Here is a 24481-nt window from a genome sequence, read left to right on the forward strand (position 1 = left end):
GATATGCTGTATGTAAGATGCTAAATAATACTGATATTCTTTACTATTATTTTTGACAAAAAATACAGTGAAGATCAACAGAACGTGTCGAAAAGGAGACATGAGACGAGAGGTAGGGAGGAAGGCGGAGCTGACGAGAGAGCGAGAGAGATACTTGGCAGGCAGAGCAAAACACTTTGACACCTTGTCATACTCGGCCCCAAGACACTGGCACATCACAGCCTGTGTGTGTGTGTGTGTGTCTGTGTGTGTGTGTGTGTGTGTGTGTGTGTGTGTGTGTGTGTGTGTGTGTGTGTGTGTGAGAGAGAGAGAGAGAGAGCGATGAGGCTGCTGCCACCAACAGGCTAATCTACTGTGATTCAACAGATGGCACCAGCTGTGTGTGTGTGTGTTTAAGTGCACGTGCATGTTTATTTTTACATTCTTGTGTGTGAACATGTATTGGCATGTGTGAGTGTTAATGTACTGACCCACACACAGACATCAGTTACGTGCAAAACAACAAAGCACACAACATCTAAACTATGTGCACAGATTGTGCAGTAAAAGGTAAATGTTACACAGTTTCTTCTTTTAGGTGCGGGAGACAACGTGTGCTCAGACTGAAAAATAAATGATGTACTTCAATGAGTTTAACTGTTGATGTAACTTAAATAAAACCATGTAGCATTCATTCCAACAAGCTTCCTTCTGTATCTGTCTCCATATCTTTCTAGCTCTGCCTCTGCCTTTTCTCCTGTTTCCTCCATCTGTCCACATGAATATTAGACTAACCAGTGATTCTATTTGGGTTGTAGCTGCGAGATGGATAAAGGTTCGAGTGTTGTTAGCTAACGGCAGGCAGCTTGGGAACCAAGCTGGACTTATAAACTGTACTCTACCTCCAATGCACAGACACACAGTGGAGAGGTCCAGGGCAGTGACTCGGGTACATGAAGCTGTAGCTTAGCAGAGAGCTACAGGACACTTTGTACTTTTTTCCTGGAAAGGCCTGTAAATATACTTTTCAAAGGTACAAAAGCACTACATTAGTATAACTGCCTCGTAAGTGCATAATAAAGTATTTCATCTTCTGTGTGGCTGACATTGCTCTGTAAACAGCTCCCTGAGGTGTTTGCACTCAGCTCTTCTGATGGTTATAAGGCGGCTTCAAACTACTTCAAAATTTCATGCAGTCACCAGTATGAGTGCCATTAATACCAGTTACAGCAATGACACAATCTCACTGCTCTTTTAGGTCATAATAGGATCATACACTGAAACACAGAACAGACAAAGGGAATCAGAGTCATTCATTTCTATTACTTACAATTATGCTTCATTTTTTTCCTTCATCATGATTAATAGTGATGCAACAGACACGCAACAACATTAAAGAAAGTAAATGTTTCTAATCAGTGTAGAACACCCATTATAACCAGTACTGCTGCTGGTATTTGTCCCAGTAATTCACACTGAGCTGTGGAGTCATGCACAGAAGTTAAAAGTTGTTTTAATGATATATGAAAGTAAGGCAAGGCAAGGCAAGGCAAGTTTATTTGTATAGCACAATTCAACAACAAGGTGATTCAAAGTGCTTTACAGAGACATTAGAAACAAGAACAAATAAAAAGCATGATTTAAAATTGAATAAAACAAGCAAATAAACTAACTAAGTAACTTCCACCATAACAAAGTCGAGTGGTGGAAATGGATTCATCTCTTATCCCTGAACTTAGAAACAGAAACAGAGCTTTAATAAAGCATGTGAGCTAATCATGCTGACCCACATTCATCACGTTCACACAGACTTTTGCTCCTTCCTCAGCTTGAAGTTCTCTCTGAGTTACATTAAAAAAACCCACAAAGTTGTGTCCCAAACACAGCAAACAGACATCAGCTACTTTTAAACGGTTACTTTGATCTTCTGGAAGAAGCATGTTCTCGGCTTGTTGACCGGATGCGTTTTAATAACACGATCGATGTGAAATCACGAGGAGCAACTCTGCACACAGATTCACCGAAGAAATGCGTATGTCTGTTCTTAGGACGTTTGCGCCACAGCGCTGAGAGTTCAGAGGTTCACTGCAGCATTTGACACAATAAAATGGATCGTTGCATTACTGTGGGCTGTGTATCGTGCAGTATTAAACACAGTGAGGGGGTTGTTGTGCTTTGGTGCTATATAAATAAAATCTTAGTGCATCTCAAAAACACAAAAGGCTTTTCGGCTCCCTAACTACAACAACAACATGCACACTTTAAATTTAAACAAGTAACTAATATAAAACTAGGTCTGGGACATATCATCACATTTTTTAATATTAGAAGACTTTGTACATATCAAAGCTTTATTTCTTTTAAGTTTAAAAACAAATGGAAACGAGTCGCACTCATAGAGCCTGTTTAAGCAGCTGTTTGGGACTGCTGTCTCTTACTTTCTGCTGGTCCTGCAGGTTAAATTCATTCAGACGATGCTCACGTGTGCAGCACGCGTTGAACTCTAGGTCTTTGTCCTTTAAGGCGTGCAGCACGTTTTCTGGATATGCAATGAAATCGAGCCTTATTCTGAAACATTTGTTCAACTTTTTGCTGTCTTTCAAGCGTTCAGACAAACGCTCGCCTGATGTTTCCAGGTGAGCGTTTGTCTGTCTGTTCATTTACATTCTGCAGGTCGACACAAACCCAAATAAGAGAGTAGTGTGAGAGTGTGCTGGATGTGGACATACAAAACAGCCCCCCTGTTGCACTGGGCCCAAGCAGCATAGCCAAAAGAAACGGGGAAAAAAGTCCCACAGCGCTAATAAATAGCTTTAGCATTAGCTCACAGTAGTAAAATATGTCTTTCTTTTCAAACCTCATCAGCTGTCTGAACTTGTTTTTGGCAGCTGACATCATTCCAGTGGATATTACCAGCTGATGTGATGTTCCAGATTAGAATAGCAATAAAAATCCACATTTGGAGGCTGTGGAGGTTTGAGAAGTGTCTCTTGGACTATTTGAAAGTTCATAATAATTTCAGTGAGGATGAGAAGTGAAAAGACCATGAATCCAGTCTTTTACACACATTCAATATATTAACATTTCGTGCTGATACACAGTGCACTAACAAGCCTCGACAAAACTATTTTGTCATAATTATCATTTTGAAAAAGTCTGAGAAGAAAATGTTCTTCAGACACCGGAAGAAGGAGGAGTGGGCTGGCATAGCAACGAATACTAAATTGCGGTGGACAGAAGTGGTGGGATGCTGCAATCAACATCACAAGATCACGTCAGCAGGCTAATTCTCATCACATCCTTCTCACACTAAATCAACGTGCAGGAGACAGGAAGACAGGGAAGGGGGGAAAGAGAGAGGGTGAAACATCTAAAATGATAAATTATGACTGACAGGAAGGGTGGGATGTCGCAATCGCATTAAAGCAACATCAGCTCCATCTTTTCTTCATATCAAATCGTTCTTTTGGTAAATAAACAAATAAATACAAAGACAGAGCGAGAGAAGGAGAGAAAGAGGAGGATGGAGGGAGAGAGGAACGGATAAAGTGATGAATTGTGACTGACAGAAGTGGTGGGATGCTGCAATCAGAGATCGCATCAGCAACACCACAGCTTCATGTTGGAGCTTCACCTAAAGTAAATAAGATGGAGAGTGGGGGAAACAGATGGGAGAAAGATAGATGGTGTGGGGGTGGGGGTGGATGGTGAGGCGGTTGTCATCGAGTAGCGATACGTTTGGAGAGATGGAAGTGGCAGGATACTGTAATCAGCATTTACGACACATCGCGTCCCACACAGGATCGCTGTTAGCCCTCCTCCCTCCCGCTCCTCCTCCTCTTGTCGCATTTACATATTCAGACTGTGAAGATCTTTTCTGCTGTAACCACACTGATGTGTAAATAACATATCAGATGGCAAGATGTCATCATATTCTGCGACATGATGCCAACATTGTGCTGCCAGCCTTTATGTAAAAATCTGAAGGAGTGTTTGTGTGAGACTAAAAAAGCTAGATAGCTTCCCAGATTCACAAGCCAGCAAGGCAATTTTAATGTCAATACCACATAACTGCTAGCTGTCAAGAAAACACACTAATCCATCGCACTTTTCCTATAAGGTGCCGGACATAGTGTGTTAACCGACAGTATCGGCCACTTACATGTATGCAGAGGGCTGGTGTGATGGAGAAGGATGCTAGGGATGAAGCGAGATGGGGGCAGACGGTCTGTTGTGGTGACCCTCGAAGAGAACAGCCGGAAGAAGAAGAATGAAGACTGTGCACCCAGTGTGTTTCGCAAAAGCAGGCAGGCCGAAGGCATAGACACCAACTCAGTTTAATTCAGTGTAATTATATAAGTGCCAAATCACAACAACAGCCACCTCAAGGCGACTAAGGTAAAGAGAAAACCACACAATCCCCTATAAACAAGAACTTGGCAACAGTGGGAAGGAAAAACTCCCTTTTACCAGCTACCAGGCTCAGGGAGCAGACATTTTCTGTGACTGGCTGTGGGGTGTGGGACAGAAGACGAGCTGTGGAAGAGAAAGCGGACAAAAAAAGAAAAAGAAACCAGAGGAACTTGAAGGTGAGGAGAAGGAGCCACCTTCAAATATCACAGGCTGACAAGCTCTTAAAGGCTCTCAGTGAGCTTTCGAGGAGTTATGACGGAGCCGAATACTGGTACAGAACACGTTGGGTTTTCAAAATAAGAGAGAGATCTGAGAAATCAGCATGCTGACCTATTAGTTCTCTGCAAAATAAAATCACTGTCCCTGGAAAAATCTCTGCCACTCTGCTGCCAGTGACCCATCAGTGTTTGTGATCGCTCATGTTCTGTGCTCATAGCTACCCTGGGCGCTGACTCACCAAATTAAAAACTACGTCTGTGAGCGCGATTTCCAATGTTAGCACTTTTTCCAGCAGTTTCAGAGTCTGTGTGATAAAAACTTTTTTTTCTTGTTTAAGAATATAACTGACAATAACCATGTCCAACGAACTCTACTAACGAACTCAGAACGTGATGACTTTAGACTTTAGTGTGCCCGGTAGCTCTTTAAATCCCCTAACTCCTAGTGTACTGTATTTGATAGATTCGTTTTTGAGATTGATGTAGCACAAATTATACAAATTACAATTCATTTTTGGAAACTGATATTTAATTATTAGAAAAAAAATGTCAGATGGTTGAATAAACCCTCCATTTTCAAAAAAATTGAAAATGATTTTATGGTTTAGGTTGTAAAGAGTTAAAGAATCCTTTAAAAAGTAACAGTTTAATACTTTCATCATAACAAGCAGTTATATCTTATAAAACATACAATAAGCTGCAGAGAGACTGCAGGCAGTGTGTTGGCAACAGAAGCAACAGGTTGTCTCATTTCCTTTGTGTTTAACTCAGAAAGTGCTGAGCGAGTTTGCCAAAAACAAGTTTACAAACAGCTTTATTCATCAAAATTCACTTGAAGCCACAGAAATGATGAAAGCAATGAGCTGTTTTTACTTTACTCATCACAGCATAAGGCTACCTGTTGGTTGGATGTGCCATGTTTGGCCAACGCAGCACAATGACTGCTATTGTTTTTGTTGTAGCAGATCCATGAATCCATCTTTTACTGCCAAAACTTTGCTTTCATGATCGGTTCTCTGTGATACGACAGCCTGGCACAGTCAGCACATCCCCTCAAACTTTGCTCTCTTTTTGCTCCGTTCAAGAGCAAGAACTTGAGATACTTTGTGCTTATTTTGTTGAAGTCATAAAATCTTCTATCCTCACTCACCTATTGACCCAAATACTTAACCTTTATCACTACCTGTATCACAAGTACTGTGCCAGGAAACCGTGCACGTATACGTTTCCTTCTTTCCTTCTGGCCACTGATCCACTGTGGTGCAACAACACTTAAAAGAAAACAGAGAAATTTCTGTTGGTCTCTACAGCCTTAACCCCTGCTCTCTCTCTCTCTCTCTCTCACACACACACACAAACACACACGCACACACACACACACAAACACAAACACACACACACACACACAAACACAAACACACACACACACACCCTGATCTGTACGCACCTCATTTTCACTGACTTCCCAGCACAGGAAAAAGAAGTTCCCGGCGGACTACCCACAGGGTATGAGTACATTCAGCCCAGCACTCCCCAGACAGAGCTCTGATAGGTCCCTGAGGATTACATACTGCAAAGGCTTTAGCCAATAGGAACAGGCCATTATCTCAGATGCAGTAAACACACATATAATGAAGGAGCGGAGGAAACTGAATTGCTATTGCATCTGAAGTGTGTGTACGTGTGCGTGCGATCTAAAGTATCATATATCTTCCCAGGCAACAAGGGTCGATAATAAAGCTGGCTCTGTGCTACAGCTTTGGGAAGTGTACTGGGATCTACTGGGGAAGCTTTACTGGTTTCAGCCTTGAGCAAGGCCCTGTGGTGTTGGGTTTCCTCAGAGATAAAGGCAATCCTGCCTGTCTGCAGTGATATACAAGCTTACAAGTCCTTGGCCTTATCTGCTCTCTCCTTGCTGCCTGATTTAAGCTCTACGAGTCAGGAGGAAGACGAGCAACTGGAGAAGAATGGGAAAATTAAGAAAGAAGGGATAAGTGCGCACAGGAAGGAATGAAAGAAATTTCAATAAACAAACCAATAAACATGCGTGGTGCTGCTGGCTTTGCTCCTGTGATGTGTGGGGCCCACATTTAAGTCTATCTCACCATTAATGTTGTCCAAGTGATTTTCACAGTGTCGAGTTAAAGCAACCTTTACACGTAATTATGCTAATTTATATCCTGCTGCATATGTAAAACAGAAACTGCAGTTAGTCACCAAGCGAGGAGCATGGCAGACAAGATGGTAAAAATAAATAAATAAACTGGTTTAAAATGCTGTAACGCCAAATTCACTAGAAATAAGTTGGAATTTCAGTCAAATAGTAGTTAAGTTCATTCTCCATCGCTTTCTTTTGATGCCAGTATTGAAAACAATGCCGCCGTTATGTGAAGTAGAGAGCTTGTGGATGACTACATCAGCAGATTATAGTTTGAAAGCTCTCCCTGACTTGCAGTTTGGCTCTTGTTAAGTGATCTAAATCATCCTGTTGTTTGCCATTTATTTCAAGGAGATTTTAAGTGAAACAAAAATCAGACACCACTTCAACCGCGTGATAAAAGACTCGAGATAAATCATGAATAGAGACTTCAGTTTCAGTTGAACTGATGTTTCATTGGGAGAGAAAAATGCATGAAAGAGGTCGGGGTGGATGATAGTATGTGTAAGATTCCAGAGCTGCACTGTCATAAGCACAACATCAGATTAAAAGCTTTGAAACTTTTCTTCTACCAGTGAAATACAATAAACACTGCAGTTTACATCAGGTTGGAGAATCTTTACAGTCCAAGTGTCAGAAAGAAAACAGTAGCATCGCCACTAGTCCCAGTGCTACTGGTACGAGTGTGAACCATTCACCAGGCAATACAAGCATGAGAACCTCATACATATAAATGAGTGAATGATTGATCCTGCAGCTACTGGTGACCATACAGTAAACAAACACCAACAACAATGTAAAGTCATCTCATCTGCGCTCAGATCTTTTGGATTTTTCCTTTTCTTTGGATCACAGCTCTACTTCCTTACACAGTCTGTTGTTATGTTTCCTTCACCGCACCGTCCCCACACACAGCTGAGACCTTCACCAACATACGCGCACGCCCAGCGAAACAAAAGTTCAGCAGAGGAGACAAACAAGCCTCTCTGCAAACACCGTTACATTAAATCAAATCAACAGGCAGCAGCACTCTCCTTCTGTTTTCTGCTGCTTTGCGCTCCTGCCTCATTCGTTTATCTGAAGGAGTGAAGAGGACCAAGCACACATCTGCACTTGGTATGACAACCTCGTACATACGAGTACTAGTATGTGATACTATTTAGGATAGCAAACAGCTGATTATTTCAGTGATACAACTATGGTAGTCTCTATCTGAAGATAAGTGAATATCTATAGAATCTGCAGGTAAGGAAGTGATTATTGATATTGTTGCTCAGGAAGAGAGGGCTGTCTAAACATTTGATGATAAGTCAAATGTTTAGACAGCCCTCTCTGGAATGTCAGTGGTTCCAACAATTCATCCAGTGCGCTGTTCGGGAAAGATACTGGACCCCAAACTGTCCCCAGTGCCTCCCTGTGAGTGTATGGAAGTGAAAAAAGAATAACTCACTGTTTAACCACTAAGCTAAAGGTAAAAATGAATAAATAAATAAATTACCACTTACTTGTACTTACAATAACTTACTTACTCTCTGACCAGATATTGTCTGCTATGATCGCATCAAAATATGACCCAAGTCATCATTTATATCATCTCCATTACTCTGTTCTAAATTCTTCTTTGTCCAACACTGGCGATGTTCTTCCTGTTACTCTGAGCTCGAGGTGAGTTTGGCCTTTGGCTGGAGGCTGAGGGCGCCTCGTTTAAATTAGGGCCTGATTGGGTCAGCGTCACTTCACTGCCCTCCATGCTCCCAACGAGACAGTGCAGTCAGCAAACGCCACTAACCTCAGCTGCTCACACACTAAAACCATCAGGATTTAGAATACACAGATAGGCAATCGTATCTAAGCTACATATGCATGCAAGGAGGAAACACATTTACTGAAATGCATCATCAGTTTTGGAAGCCTTTTTATATACTACGCTTCTTAAGTACATTTGTAAACAATGAGTGGGCCTTGAATTGCGATCCACCCGCTGGATATCAAGGCTACACCGGAAGTCTTGGAAAACCCGCCACTGCAGCTGATTTAAACTCCAGTCACACAGAGACTTCTATGTTACCTTTTCACTTTGTATCTGAGGCCAGCAAAAGAATGATACAGTGGATTGAAATTCTTCATTAAGCCTTAGTTTGTAAGCGGCAGATCCAAGTGCATCCCCTGTGAAGAAACGCACTGCTCACATCCTCCCTTTAATGAGGTGTGCTCAGAGGTGAAGGGGGAAAAGAAAATGAGCTGCTCCCGGGTTTGCATTGGCTGGCAAACCTTGCAATACATCCTCGTCAGTCAGACATGTAACAGACTTGCCAGACCACACAGTGTGAAATCCAGACAGCCTCTCAGTGCCGCAACACAGTTAGCTCACCATTTGCTATATGTCAATGTTTGCCTCACTTCCAAAACCCTGGATGTTCATCCAGAACTCTGAGTGCTGGTGTGTGTCTGAGCCTGTCTGAGTCAGCGTACCGCTGCTCGTAAAGGCCGTAATACCAGTGGATTTGGATTTACAAGTCATGTACACTTTTCTTTAAAGCCCAAACGAGAACAGCTTCTTTACACATCCGTCTGCACAATTAGGATTTGATCAAATCGGTTCATCCTGTCAAAAAAGCACTTATAGCTCCTTTCACTTTTAACCCCAAATTAACTGCACCTAACAGTGTGAAGGGTTAAACAGCCAGTGGGTGGAGTCTCAGTATGCCTGACGACTATATAAGGAAATCCCTTCTGACATAACACACATTTTTTTTTTTTACATACACTGATGTCACTTTTGGAAACCTTTGGCCAGATTTAATATCAGTATCCACCAGCAGTGTACACTACATATGGAAGAAAACAAGTGAAGCATAACAGGACATCTAATTGTATTGAAATAATGAGTTTCAGCACTAAATTTGTAAAAGAAGCAGCATTCTGGACAAGACCTACATCACGTAAGAAATTTCATGACACAAGACTGTTCTGTTATCTGCTGCTGAAAACACTGCTCAGCGGTACAAATTAAAGATGTTGCCCGTGGCTCGATAAGACTGGGACTCCAACTTTAACAAATGACCCATCTTTTTGTGTCCACCAAAGCACAATATCCCTTTGCCCTTAGATCCACTGCGACATGGCGCAGAGCTGACTGTGCATCGTCAGCTGTGGCTGAGAGCAGGAGCTCAGTGTTTTTGAGTCAGCAGCGGGAAGACGCACAAAGATTTACTTCAGATCCACATTTAATTAAACTCTGCAAACTAGACTACGAGATTAGAGCTCAAATCCCACTAAAGGTCTTTACTTGAGTTTGATTCAGAGCAAGAGTCTCGATACTTGAAGCAAGAGTTTGAAAGGGAAAATTACAAAAATAAAAATCAATTAAAACAAACAAAAACAAAGCAACATTTGAAGGATGGCGCAGTTATGTTTCATGGTTTTATATATTTCACATGTGTATTTATAGGACTGCTATTTGCTGATAAAGGCCCTGTGGGTTCATAATAGATTACCTGCATATAAGATGGCATTTACAGTTACCAGTGGCTAAAATCAGCTTTGCACTGGAGAAATGTTTTTAAAAAAAAGGGTGATAAAGCTTTGAGGTTTGAAACAGGTCAGTTAGCTCTCTGGAACAAGGATGTGGAAGATAAATGAGAAGAGAAAAAAAGGTAATTGGCAAGATTTTTATTTGAGAATTTTGTTAGAACGAGACAGGCTTCAGTTTCAGAGAAACCTGGTGTGGAATAGAATTAGAATAGAATTCAACTTTATTGTCATTGCACATGCACAGGTACAGGGCAACGAAATGCAGTTTGCATCCATCCAGAAGTGCTTTAGTGATATAGATATATTACAATATATATTAGCAATAATATAGATATGTGAGTATGAACGCATCATTCAATCAGAGCTCCCTGACCTGCTGTCCATCTACACCAAGCGGTGCAAGTCCAAAGCTAGGAAGATTATGATGGACCTCTCCCATCCCAACAATGGACTCTTCTCACTGTTGAGGTCTGGGAAGCGCTTCCGCTCCCTTAAGGCCAAAACAGAGAGAATGAAGAGGAGCTTCTTCCCCCAGGCTATTCGGGGCCTGAACCAGGTGTAGGACTGGACTCTCCCAAACACGTCACTATAAGACTGGACTCTCACACACGTCACCACACGCACCACCACACATTTCCTATAATCCTATAATTCCTATAATTTATAATCCTTATCTTTATAATCTCTTCTGCTATTTGCACATTCTTTACTGTAAATTCCCAAGTTAATTTGTAAATTTTTGTAGTAAATTGTAAATATTGTAAAACTTTTCTTCTGTCATTTAATGGTCGGGCATTGTACAGCTACAAGCATTTCACCCCCATGTCATACTGTGTATGGTTATGTGTGTGTGACAAATAAAATTTGAATTTGAATTTGAATTTGTATATTACAGAAATGGGTCTATTGTGGTATGTTATAATGTACACGGTATGAAGTATGTTGTGAATATTCTATAACTATAGGTATGTACAGGCTATGAACAGGATATAAATATGAAAAACTATACAGAATATGAAATAAATAACTTTACAGAAATCGGAGATATACAGTTATACAGAAATGGGAACTATGCAAGTTGTAAACAGTTGTAGGATTAAAAATTATCGAATGTACAGAATGATTATTTACACAGAGCTATACAGTAGTGCAGTTAAGATAAGTGAGGGTGTAGATAGTTTCTACAGAGGCTATAAAAAGTGCTAGTGGTTGTGAGTGGTGGTTCAGTCCATGTTATTATTGTGTGTTTGAGGGTACAGTTGTCCATTGTGGGTGTGTGTATGTTCAGTCCATGTGTTAACGTGGGTCAGACGTCAGGAGGCAGAGTTCAGGAGTCTGACAGCTGTGGGGAAGAAGCTGTTCCGGTACCTGGTGGTCTTAGTCCAAAGGCTCCTGTAGACGCCTTTGGAAGTAAAGCAAAGGGATTTGTGCAGATTTCATGGCTTTTTCATGCTTTGGGGTTGGTCCCACACAGATCCTATGGATGGCTGTGCAGGCTGTCATTCACATGCTGTAGCCGTTTACTGTCATCAGGGGGCGATGTCACAAACAACAGCTCTGTGGGCTGCTTTTGCTTGTGGTGCTAAAATAAAAAGTCAGTTGAAGCCACTTTCTGTGCTTTGCTCGAGTCTGAAGCACAACAGCTCGAAAGTGAAGGGCTCCCTGCAGATTCATCCGCACTGAGCTGCATGCCTTTGGTTTTCTGGAGCACCGCACACAAGCATCCTCGCTAAGGCTGTAATCTTACGCAAAGTGACACAAACACATATCTGTAAAATAGGCTTTACATCGATCAGCACACTTCCTGAGATAATTTCATTTGGGCAACGTTATATATGCCACAGCTCTGCTGCACGCGCTCAGTGGGATATTAACCTGTCCAGGGTGACATACTATGTTCTTCTTTTCTTTATCAAGGTGACTTACTATATTTAATTCCCCTCTTGCATTGAGCAGCATATACTTGTAAAGCCTATTTGTTAAACGGACACTGATATCCCATTGTCTGTGGCTGGTGTTGAATTTCCTTCAGTTTACTGTTTAAAATCAAGACGACTCTCATCTGTCGCCCTCACACACTTTCATTCCATTTCTTTCGCTTGTTTTTCTGGTTTCATACAGGAAAAAAAGAACAGAAAAAAATGAAAATGAGAAAATCTGACCCTCATTTGAATTAGCAAACCTCTGGAATGTTATCAGCGTGAAGCTGAATGAAACTAATTAAGCTGTCCAACAATATTTTCTGTGATCACTGTGGAAATCAGATCCCACTGTGGCAAATTATCCCTGTCACTGTACGACCACCAAAGTGTAAAGCCACCATGAGCTCACACCCGCGACCTCATATCAGTGTTCAGCACAGTGAAGCAGTCTGAAGCTCAACAGTTGGAAAACGCCTCTCATTCATCAAGAACCACTGCACACAGGAGCGAACTGAGGAAAGTGAGTAGGAGTGAGGTTTGTGAAGTGCAGAATGCAAACGTGAAAATGCGACTGGAGCTTTTTAACAAATAAATGTGGTGTCCGAATCTGAAACCAAAAAGCTTGGAAAACAAATAAGAGCCACTGGAAGCTCAAACATGCTGTGAAGCTGCGCACGAGGGAAAAAAGAGCAACCAGTGAGTGAAAAACACCCACCAACAGGTGAAGTGTGCTTACTGACAAAATGGTGATAACATTGTGACCACCAACAATTGTTTTAGTTTTACAAACATGCACATCTTTAGGGGACATTTCAACCATCAGCTAATACGAAGAGTGCCTCAAAGAGTTCCTGCATGCTTTATGGTGATTTAATGACAGCAAACAGTGAAGTGAGGCTCCTTACATCACAGGCATTCTGAAACTGAAGACTGCATATCAGACTCTGACTGCCCCAATTTAATACATTTTGCAGAAGTTATTAATCAGTATCAAAGCAGCTGTGGATAATAGATAATCTATCAACTATCTTCAACTATCTGGAATCCATCAGTTATCAAGAGGAACCTTTTTTCTTTCTTGGCCTCTAGTGAAACGTACGGTTATCCTGATAACATGCAGTTGATATCTGTGCCAAGGCTTCCCATGAGTGCAGATAAATTAGAAAATGCCAATAAAAAGCTAAAGTGTTGGCAGCTGGTGGTCTTGAGATTACGTTTCAGAAAATGGATTCCTCTCTACGCTCCACGCAGACTGTTCATGTAGCCCAGCCCTGCTTGGATTTAACCGCTGCAGCTTTTGTCTTGATGCATGCTCAATCATCCAGGTAAGAAAACCCCCAAATTAGTTGATGGTTAATGATAAAGGAAGTGACCTCGCAGCACATTGTTTGTCAGTGGTGCTAGTTTCAGTCATTGTGCAAACGTTTTGTTTTAAAAAGGATGGTTGAAGCTGCAGGTAGCTGAGGGTGAAGAAGTCCTCTGGATGAGTGAGGAAATGTTCCTCCCACTGAAAACGCTACGTCCAGATGAACACAATCAATGTTTGGAGATTTATCAGCTTTTAAATCATTTTAAATTTCTGCTGACTGTTGACAAATTACAACTAATCGCTTTTTTCCAAATAAACATTTTTTCAGTAATTGCGTTCATTTCACCTCACTGGGGAAGCCTCCAGCAGCCCAGGCCCACTGCAGTGTAACTAAAGGAGGGTTTAGCAACAACTTACAGAGCCCTGTCACTGCTCATTTAGCATTTAATTTTCTCCAAAATGTAGGAAATTAGGGGTTAGGGTGATGGCTACTTCTCAGGAATTATAATTTAGACATCAGAGGGTTCACTGGCCAGTACTCGGACTTCACATATTCAAATATAAGCATCATTACAAGCAGAACTCAAAACTCGTTCAGGGGCAACAAGGGGGTTTGGAGGTTTCCTGTGTCATCAGCAGATGTCGAGAAAGCATATTGCTTAAAAGATTTGCATTTACATTTGGAGATTTGTTACATTTGGAGATTTGTTACATTTGTCACGGCCCTGGCTGGGTTAGGGCCTGTGTGGGCGAGTGTTTGGCAACGAATCCTTTTTAGTTACTTTTCAGTTTACTGACCAACGCTTGTTTTGTTTTGTTTCTTTAAATGGTGATAGCAGCTTGTCCGTCTCTTTTAGTTGAGTTATTAATAGAAACTTTAATAAAACTCTTTAATTTAACCATTTTGCCTCTCTGTCTCGTTTTTCTGACCCAGACACTTTTTGTTACTTTTCCTAATCGCCTGGACCCTTTCAGAGCAACGTAACACATTCAATTCCTATTTCTACAGATTTTGTAAAGATGGCTTTGCTTGGTTGAGTGATGTGGGCCTAACTGAGACACACAGCATGGATGAGAACAGTCTGTACACTTAATTACAGGATTCATATTCTCCACTGCTCTCCCTGACACTCGTCTTTAAACTGTTTTAAGTCTTTCTTCAAGTTCTGTTTCGTTGTATTCCCGTTGTTTTCATTACATGATCATATATGAGCTGGACTGAAGATTTAGTGAACTTTTATCCTGCCTGCTGTGTTTGGCACTGGGTTTCTTTCTGGACTGTTTCATAACTTAAAGCCTGACCATCAATACACCAAAACATATAAATAAGTTTTAATGCATTAAAGTTTGAGGCATTTTAACAGGGCTGTGGGGACGACTCACTTTTGAAGCCAGCCTCAGGTGGCATCCAGAGGAACTGCAGTTTTATCCACATCGGCTTCATTTTCATGCAACTTGTTTAGTTTAAAACATGCTGACACTTCTGACTCTGAGTCTGGATTATATTTTTATCAAGTTACATTATTCAAACCAAAATATTAAATGTTTTTATCAATATACAACCAGCATGTGGTACAATCCATGTGAGATTCTCCTGAGTGTCTTAGAGTAGGACAGATGTAGAAATTCTCTCTCAGGAAGAATAACTGAAAAAAGCCAGATCACATTCTTCTGGTCAGGACGTACAAAAGAAATGTGCACAGATGAACCACTGTCTGATGAAATCTCAGCAGATATAGATAGGCGAAGTATATAACTCCATCCTTTTAGGGATAAAGTGTAAAATTACCATGACATTCACATTCACTGAGCCACCACACACAGACCTGCTGGGGCTCCTCAGGGGGGCATTAGCACACAAAAGCAAAGCCAAGCAGCAGATCAGGCTGCTGTTACTGCCAAACAGTCAGGCCTCAGGAATTCATTTTGGCACAGATGAAGAATGAAAAATTGCTCTGACATTTACAGCACACATCCCGCTGCAGCAGAGTCGACAAACAGTGGGAGACAGCCACAAAACTAGGTTAAGATTTTTGCCATTATTAAGTTATCCTCACTAATTCGTAAGATTAGGACTGAGATCCCACATTAGAACCAAATTTCTCTGAGCTTTCATTGCAGCGTGCAAATCCAGGGATGCTAAGACGACCACAGATTCTAGTTGCGTGAACGAATTAGCTGAGAAGCTAACTATAAAACCTGTCATGTTTATATAGTGTAAGACGACCAGAGCTCAGTTGGTGTTTCAGTGGTGAACCAAAATAATTTCACCTACTCACTGGGTGCACAGAGAGAAAACTGAATAGAACAGAAAATAGACCTTAAGGAAATGTAAACCTGGCAGAAAAGAAACAACTTCTCCAGTTAAGTTTAATAAAAGACACAGAAACTAAATGGAAACTTAGAGCTGGAATTGGGTTGCAGAGTGGCTTGCAGGCATCATTTTAATACTAGTCAAACCTCTTGAGAGGTATGCAACCCTCCGTGGCATGAAGTTTTTTACGCAAATATTGACATGTGGGGTATCCACAGAAACCTTAGAATCTAAACGCTCATATAAACCATTTCTACAACAACCAAACACAGTGAGAACAAGCAATGATTAAAAGAGCAGTTACGTAATTGTGCAAAAGTCTTCTAAACACACACAACGGAGCCACGAACTCTCCCGACTTCATGTAAAAAGGGAACCAAAGCCTGGTTAGCTAGCTGGGCTCTCACAGATCCCCAAACTCCAAGTTTCAACACACTCCGACCAAAATCCAGTGAACCAGCCACAAAAGAAGACCACCATGGAATCATAAATCTTGGCACAGATGATGTTTAAATGTTGATTACTGACTATCTGTGTTCTAGCCTCAGTAACTTTGACACAGTAACAACTGCTGCAGTATTTAAACCTCTGATGAAATCTGTTAGCTTTATTTTGATACCAAGATTGTTTACACAGAGTTTGTGATTGCAGAGAAATACTCCATGCAGGAGGCTCAGAAAGCCCTTTGGGGCTCACCAGAACAGCACCTTTTGAGTTGCAAGGGTTTCCCGCCTAAGAAACACCTTTCATAAACAGCTTTCCACTCTTTTCTTTCCCCCTTTTTTTTCACCGGTGGTCTCACCAGTGTTACCAGTGTCTGCCTCTGAGACAGCTTAGCTGAACTCTCTTTAATCAGGAATAATTAACTAGAGATGGACCGATCTGATATTACGTATCGGTATCGGTCCGATACTGACCTAAATTACTGGATCGGATATCGGAGAAAAATAAAAAATGTAATCCGATCCATTAAATATCACGAAAGCACCTCACAAAACTTGCAACACGCCTTAACTCACCTCAGAACGTTAGCACGTCGGAGCAGTAGGCATCACGTGATAGAGCAGCTGTGGCATGCCGGACCTGTCGGTGGTCTGGATAGCATTTGGAGCTTCGCTAGCAACCCGGCATTTCATCTCCGACAAAGTTATCCCCGAGAGAAGTAAAGCAAGTGTGTAAGTCCATCTCTGAATGTTTGTAAAGCATTCCCACGTTAAGCTTAACGAGCGACTGCCTCTCGCTCTCCGGCTGCTACTTCAATCATGAAACTGCTTAATGATCAGCTGATCGGCTTTTCTGTCGGGAGTCCGTGTCTCTTGTTTGTTTTTGGCCCACTTTGCACCAGAAAGAGGAAACCAGCGGCTGAACAACAGCAGCACGTTTAAGCTTGATAAGCTGTTGTTAGAATTTATTTAATATTACTTTCTACACCAGGATCTTTTTCTACGTAGCTGACGCTGGTAACTGTGCAGGGGCGGATCTTGCAAAGTTTAGCCAGGGGGGCCGATAGGGCATGAACAGGGAAAAGGGGGCACAAAGACATACTTTTCTTTCTTATCCTCATTTAAAATGCCGAGCTTTTAATAAATAATTATCTGACACCCAAAGTTTTAATTTGATGTAAAATGAATAGAAGTCAATTACTGTATATAGTGACTATTAAGTCTAATATATACCCTAGTAAGCTATAGTACTTTTTACTTTGGGAAGGTACCATCTGTGCAGTCTGCAATTTTGTTGAAGAAAGATGTTGAATCTATTTAATATTTCTTGAAAAATAATTGATTTCTGTGCATTTTTTTTCACACTGCATCAAATTAAGGTTGATTACGTCGATTAAGCATCATGAGGTGGAGCGTGAGGGGTGGTTCCTTATTTTTTATTTATTTCTTTTTGTTGTTGCTGGGAGTTGGAACCCTATTAGTTAGGTTGCTTAATATTTACGCTAAGTACTCTTTAAAATACCAGAATAGGGAGGATGGTGTAGGTCTAAGTTTATTAGATTGATCAGTATTGCTGAACTATGAAATATTTTTTTTGTATACAGGTATAACAGAATAGCTTTAGTGTAGTTGTTGTTTTAAACTTGAGTATGAACTTGCAGACTTGCAAAATGCAGCAAGATATTTTAAAAAACAGTTTTGTTGATTAAAAAACACTATATCGGATTCATATCGGTATCGGCAGATATCCAAATTTATGATATCGGTATCGGTATCGGACATAAAAAAGTGGTATCGTGCCATCTCTATAATTAACCTTGTGAATTGAAAACAGTGTAGAATTATCATCTCTGCTGCCACGAATTCATATTTGACAATGAATGCTTTGAGTGAAAGATAAAGAAAATATTAACCACACTGAGAAACTGAGACTCTTTTTAATTGAGAACAGTGTGAAAAAACCTTGAAATAAACATGATTATCTCTAACAAACTAAACAACGAGGAGGTGGGAACCAAACAGAAGCTACACAAAGCTTATCCACTGTTTGAGCAGCTCTGATACCTCCGCAATAAATCAGCCATTGTGAAGAAATGCTTTGAAATAATAAGAGTGTGATGTTTTATGGGACTGATACCGCAGTGAGACAAAACAATTGCATGCAAATAAGAAACAGAAATTAGAAGGCAGATATTGAAAATGAAACACAGAAATAAAAACATGAAAATGTTAAATAATACTAAATAAATACTAAAAATAGAGCACAAACTAATGGATGAAGTATCGAGATAGGTATGACGAACCTGCGATGTTACAGAAATATAATAATCGAAAAATGGGCATTCGGATTTGTGAAAAAAGTCCCGCCCAGCGAGCATGCCGGGATCTCTTTGTACTGATGGTGCCTTACATCTTGTTGCCCCATCCAGTATATTTTCTCCTGAGAGGTTTCGTCTTTAGGTTCAGAAGTACCTAAAAGGTAGTGAAGGGTTTCTTGCTTTGGCAATGAATCACTAACAAACCTAACATACATGCCTTTGGTCTCTGGGCAGAGCGGGGTACCTGAAGGAAATTCATGGATGCACAAGAAGAACATGAAAACTTGACACAGACACAGAGAAGGCCGACACACTCTGAAATGTAACATAGGTTTACGAATAGAATGAACAAACTGATGAAAGTGATGAAACTAACACAGAAACGTGAAGCTGAACAAGAAATGGAGTTTGGGTTTGACCGTTTCTGGTTTTGTGGCACAACGTCAAGCCAGTTATAGCTTACCCAGTTTGGTGTGGAACTGGAGTGAAACCTTAAACAGAGCCAGCTAAACAAAAAACACAAACAAAACAAGTCAAAGCCACAAAACATCGCAGAAGAAAGCAGCAGCAGCTATCAGAAATGTATTCAAAGTGCTCATTGTGTTTTCTTAACTGCTAGTTGTTTTTTTTTAACTGAACTCTGGCTCATTTTCCCCTTGGTGTGGTTCTCTGGTGCACACAGTGATCGCACTCGGGTACAGACCAAAACAAGGTCTCAGTGCAGTTCCAAATGAACTCCAGAGTGGTTGATGGGAATGATGGGAATGTGATCCAACCTCCATCTGAACCAACACCAGGGGTACATTCCAAGTTTTAGCTAAAAACATATGCTTTGTATTTTGGGATTCAACGAGGTACTACAGATGTGCAAAAATCTATACGGGCTACATACTAGCTGTGAAATGAACATAAATTCTTCATGTTCTCCAATAGTGCAGAACACCTTCTTCCTGGCAAACGAATGACTGAACATTCTTACGTGACGCATTTTGGTTCACTTGGAGTTCACATGGAACTCCAGCATAAACCATGAACTCCAGGCAATGCCCCAAGTCACTCTGCAGGGAAGATATGATGCCCACACTGTGGAGGACAGAGGAACAGCCTCTGGAATTAAGATTTGAACTACCGTCAGTTCTGGTCACCTAAATTCAACTACATACAGATCTATGGAACTGGAGTTCTTAAAAGTGTCTTCTGTCCATCCATCCAGATGTTGTTGCACCAGACGTCTACTTTGAAATGTTGGACTAAAATAGTATCTAGTCTTAAATCCTCGATTGCCTGTGGGGGTCTGAAGGGCTAAAATAATAACAGCATCCGTAAGCACATATTCCCCTGATTTCCCCAAACAAAACTAAAACAACTGCTGACTCAGCACAACTATTGAATAATAACACCAATGAGCCTTGTGCCTTTAGAAATAAACTCCATCATCATAACATCATTTGTGCAACATTTTGGGTTCACAGTCTTGCTGTGCAAGAGCATCAGGAATTCTTCAAAGTTCTCACACGGCTGTAAAATGTGGATGCTCACTCAGCCTCCTGCGCGCCTGCTCTTTGCTAACAACACCTCCGGAGAAGATGAAGGGTTGTGGGTGGGGGTGGGGTGATGTGCGGAGGAGAGGTAGAGCCCATTCGAGGCATTTTATTTGCTACTCTATCATCAAAAGTGGATGTGTGTTATTGCTGAAGAAGCACCATTATAATTGACAAACCGTAGCTTTGTTTGACAGTCCAACTCGTAGCCAAAGTTTTTTTTGCACAGCCAGCAGGAAATGCACAGCCAAAGCCTTGAAGCTGCTGACATTAAATAATATGACAAGTCAGAAAAGAGCAGGGACTTTAATGTTAATTGTGCTCACATTTAGAAGTGCCAGCGTGTCGGATTACTGATTCAAATATCAGAGGTGAAACAGAAGTAACGAGCACACATTTAAAAGGTGTTTTAAACTGGCCAGCTTTACAGAAGAGATAAATGTTGAGAAGTACATCTAAAAAAAAACACCTTTATGGATATTTTACATTTTCACATGAACTGTTTGTTTTTGTATCTCATCCACCAGGATACTGGTTGTCAGGGGCGTGGCTTCTTTGATTGATACAGGCAGCTTGAGCCAAAGGCTACCTGCTAGATCTCAGCTCCATCTGAGTCGACCGCTGATTTTTTTTAACCAAATTTAATAAAAGCTAATAAATAATTTGGCTTGTCCTGTGGATAATTGTACAAACACAAACGTTATGCTTCATCTTTGGTGATTTTGCAGCATTTTATCAGTGTGTTACTGAGCACTTATTAGCAGGAATGTGTTTCTGAATGTAGCGTGTTAACCAAGCTTTCTAATATAAGCTTATGAGCTCACTCTGACTCCACACACTAACAATGGCATCCAAAACGCTAACGCTCAGCCCTCAAATGACAGAATCCAGAAACTATAGCACTGTGATTACTTCTTCTCTGCTAGATTAGATTTTTTCTGCATTATTTCTCAATATACATATAATTTTGTTGAGAATAAAACCTCATTTTGCTCCTCTGTGCCCATCACTGTAGAGGCGTTGCTGCACCTCTTCCACTGAATGACCATGAAAGAAACACAGCGGTATACAGGGTGCACTGTAATAGGCCTGTCTGCTCCACTGCTTTGTCCAGATCAATAAAGTTATAAAGCGACACAGAGAGGGAGCCAGTAAGGCCAAGCAGCCTGTCGGCAGCCGGATGTGTCCTCGGTCCCTTGGCTGAGTCCACCGCTCCTGTCAGGACTGTAATATGTCTGTTGACCTTGAGTTTACAGCGAAGGGAAGAGGGAGCGCCACACACATTAAGAGCTATTCTGCTTCCAAAAGTGTTTTCAAAGTTCAACAGCAGCAACAGTATGTTTACATTTATGGGTATATTTATGGCATTTGCCTGAAACTCTTCGCAAGCTCAGTATTCATGGAGCTTTGGCCAGACAGCTCCAGGGAGCGGACAGCCCTTTTCCCAGTCTTCTTTATATTTACAGCATCTGAATGGCTGGACTTTAGGTACCTTGATGCAGCAGTGATGTACTAAAAGTTTCTATAAAATAAATTGTTTGCATTATTTTATAGAAAAGCTGAGGGGACGGAGGCTAAAAAAAGCTTATCACTGCAAAGAAATATTCAGCATTCAAAGGAAGCACGGCGTGACTTTTGATAACTGGTTGTGCTTCAGTACTGAATTATGATCAAAACATTTAAATATTAACAATTTTGCACGTTTGTAGCTCTCCACTCTTCTCTCATCACTCATTCTGAGTTTGATAAGATGGCATTTTTTTAATATAACTGAGTCTGGAGTATAAAAGCTTCACTTCCTTAACAGGTAAAGGAGTGAAGATGTGAATATAATTATTGCATGGCCTCCACCTAATTGAAGGATATCTGCCTGAAATCCATCGTGCTGCAGTTTGTGTCCGTAACACGGCAGGCAGTACCAGCTTTTTATTCATTGGTAGATCGCTATAGTCGAAGCACTCTTGGTCAACATGAACCCCACATTACTCCAGACACATCCATTACTGTTTATGTATGAATGTGATACGCAGGCCGCGGTGTGATAACGACAATGTATGGAAAACGATGACGTTTGACCAGAACCGCATCCAACTCCACAGCAAAGAAGCTGAGATATCCCCAGATGAGTGAAAACAGTTGACCCAGTGAAGCAGTTCTCATAATTATGAACCTGGAATCATTTTAAACTGCACAAAGAAAGATGGACAACGGTTTAACTATGTTTCGTAAAACTGACGCAGCAGCCTCTGAACTTTTCTTTTCACAGAGGATACTGAGATTTATATCATGCATCATCATTAAGTATATTGGGATATGAATCTTGTATAACCAGACCTCAGTAATTTCAGCTCTACGGAGACTGCAGTAGCCTCAAGTTTGAGTGTGACCACTTTATCATTGCAATTGTGGCCGTGGTAGTTACAGGCCCATTACAGCCAAACTCCCAAAGCTGCTCTTTCTGCTGCGAGGGCATTTCAAACTGCAACCTCTGTCTGAGTCGCAGGTCGAATTGGTGGGTTTCCTAATGACTGTCCTGGTGTGGTGTGCAGACAACACCAACACATCATACAAGTGCTTAATTAATAGCAACCAACATATCAGCAAGAAATGCTAGTTTGGGCAAACAAATCTCAACAACTTTACTTTTTCTCTGTTCCATTTAAATTGTCCATGAGACAGTCGTATCTGTAGGACTTCCTCTAAAACCGCAGTGCAGCCTGTTGGCCACCGAGCAGGTTCAAGAGTTTGGTCTTGGGCTCAAGCAATGGTAATGACTAGCAGAAACGAACAACCTCTCGTCTCAAACACAATTCTCTGATCTTTGAGCCTCTGTGACGCATCAGAAAACGCCTCTGTCAGTGCGCCCCAGGGCAGCTGTGGCTACAATGTAGCTTGCCATCGCCAGTGTGTGAATGTGTGTGTGAATGGGTGAATGACTGAATGTAGTGTGAAGCGCTTTGGGGTCCTTAGGGACTAGAAAAGCGCTATACAAATGCAGGCCATTTACAAATGTCAAGGCTCTGTTGTCATACTCATTGTATTTCTCTTTGTCAACATGCTTACGCCTCCATTAATGCATTTTTAATATTAATATGTTATAACTTGTGCACAGCTTCATAAATCTTACATGTTAATAATATTAATAAGGGCAATGTGTAAACTTTTGTGACATTGTGCAGCTGACACTGCTGAGTACACGTTGTGACCTACAGTGGCCTTTAAAACCATTAAACAGCATCTTTAAAGGCAGGAAGTTCAAACAAATGTTGTTATTGCCACTGTAGCCTTTGTTTCATTCTCATTTACTCAGCTTTACCATTTTTTGCTCACTTTTTTCTTAAAGTCTGTATTTTTAAACCAGTGCTCTTTAGTCGAACTGTTGGTTGGTTTAGGAGAAGATCGAGTTTAGGCTGAAATAAAACATTTCTAGCACCTGTTTAAAAGCTTTAAATTTTCTTCTGGTGGGATTCTAGCATGACGAGTCCCCATTCTTCTACACGACATGGAAAATTTAGGGCTTTCTTGATTTTACAGTTTTTCATTTCTGAGCCTGGGCTCGCAGATGTATGTGAAAACTGAATAAAACAACAGTATAATGGTTGGACTTTTACTTTATGTAACCCCTGAAGGTTTGTCATACCACAAAGGGATTAGACAAAGTTAACACCTGACCATGGCGAACAGTTGCGGACATTGCAGGTCAACCCAGTATCACAGCAAAGCGCGTAACAGACCTGCTGGTCCATCTTGTGGAAGTCTCTCCTAGGCTTGAAGTGCCTTGCAGTACCAGCAGAGGGCGATAATTCAAAGCCAACATAAAAACAGCAATGGGCTTTCAAAGAAAGCCAGCTTTTGTCCCTCTTTTGGGGGGAAACTCCCACTGGGTTTAAATCTGGGACTCTCCACCATTTGACCTTAGAACTGAAGAAGCTTCTCGGATGAGAGGTGAAACGTCTTCAAGCAACTTAAAGAAGTCCAGACGCTTTTCTTTCCAAGCTCCTTAGCTTTCAAAGAAACATTCCCCAATACAGATCAGCAATCTAGCTTAACCTTACCTGGCATAAAGGGTCAATAACGACTTGTTGGTTTTAATTCACTGTAGCTCTCTGCTGCAACTTAAACATTTCACGCTTATGGGAGGTAAAGCATGACACCCACATGATGGACCAGTGGGTCTATTATATGCTTTGCTGTAATATTGGGTTGCACAGAATGCTAAAATTTTGCACTGAAAATGGCAAAAGATTGTTGAGTTTCCTGTTCCGAGCCCAAACTGGGATACATCTGCCCATAAACGAAAACGAGTTAAATGCCACTGCCCCATTTCCACAC

The 24481-nt window shown here is 41.1% G+C and overlaps 1 protein-coding gene across 5 annotated transcripts in view; it reads right to left on the reverse strand.

The window, feature by feature from the left end:
* The window catches only part of LOC147315212 (leucine-rich repeat and fibronectin type III domain-containing protein 1-like protein), a 422384-nt gene that overhangs the window by 173245 nt on the left and 224658 nt on the right, over window positions 1–24481 (reverse strand). The window contains exon 5 of one of the 5 annotated variants that reach the window (XM_086262474.1): window positions 19072–19114. The exons of the other annotated variants lie outside the window; for them this stretch is intronic. The gene's annotated coding sequence lies outside the window, so the exon portion shown is untranslated. The remainder of the gene's footprint in view (window positions 1–19071; window positions 19115–24481) is intronic. 5 annotated transcript variants of the gene reach the window in all.

The sequence above is a fragment of the Aulonocara sp. 'chitande type north' Nkhata Bay genome, linkage group LG14 (assembly GCF_057382095.1).
Source record: "Aulonocara sp. 'chitande type north' Nkhata Bay isolate Kocher_YH1m ecotype deep benthic linkage group LG14, A_spYH_male_GT1.1, whole genome shotgun sequence".
Classification (NCBI taxonomy): domain Eukaryota; kingdom Metazoa; phylum Chordata; class Actinopteri; order Cichliformes; family Cichlidae; genus Aulonocara; species Aulonocara sp. 'chitande type north' Nkhata Bay.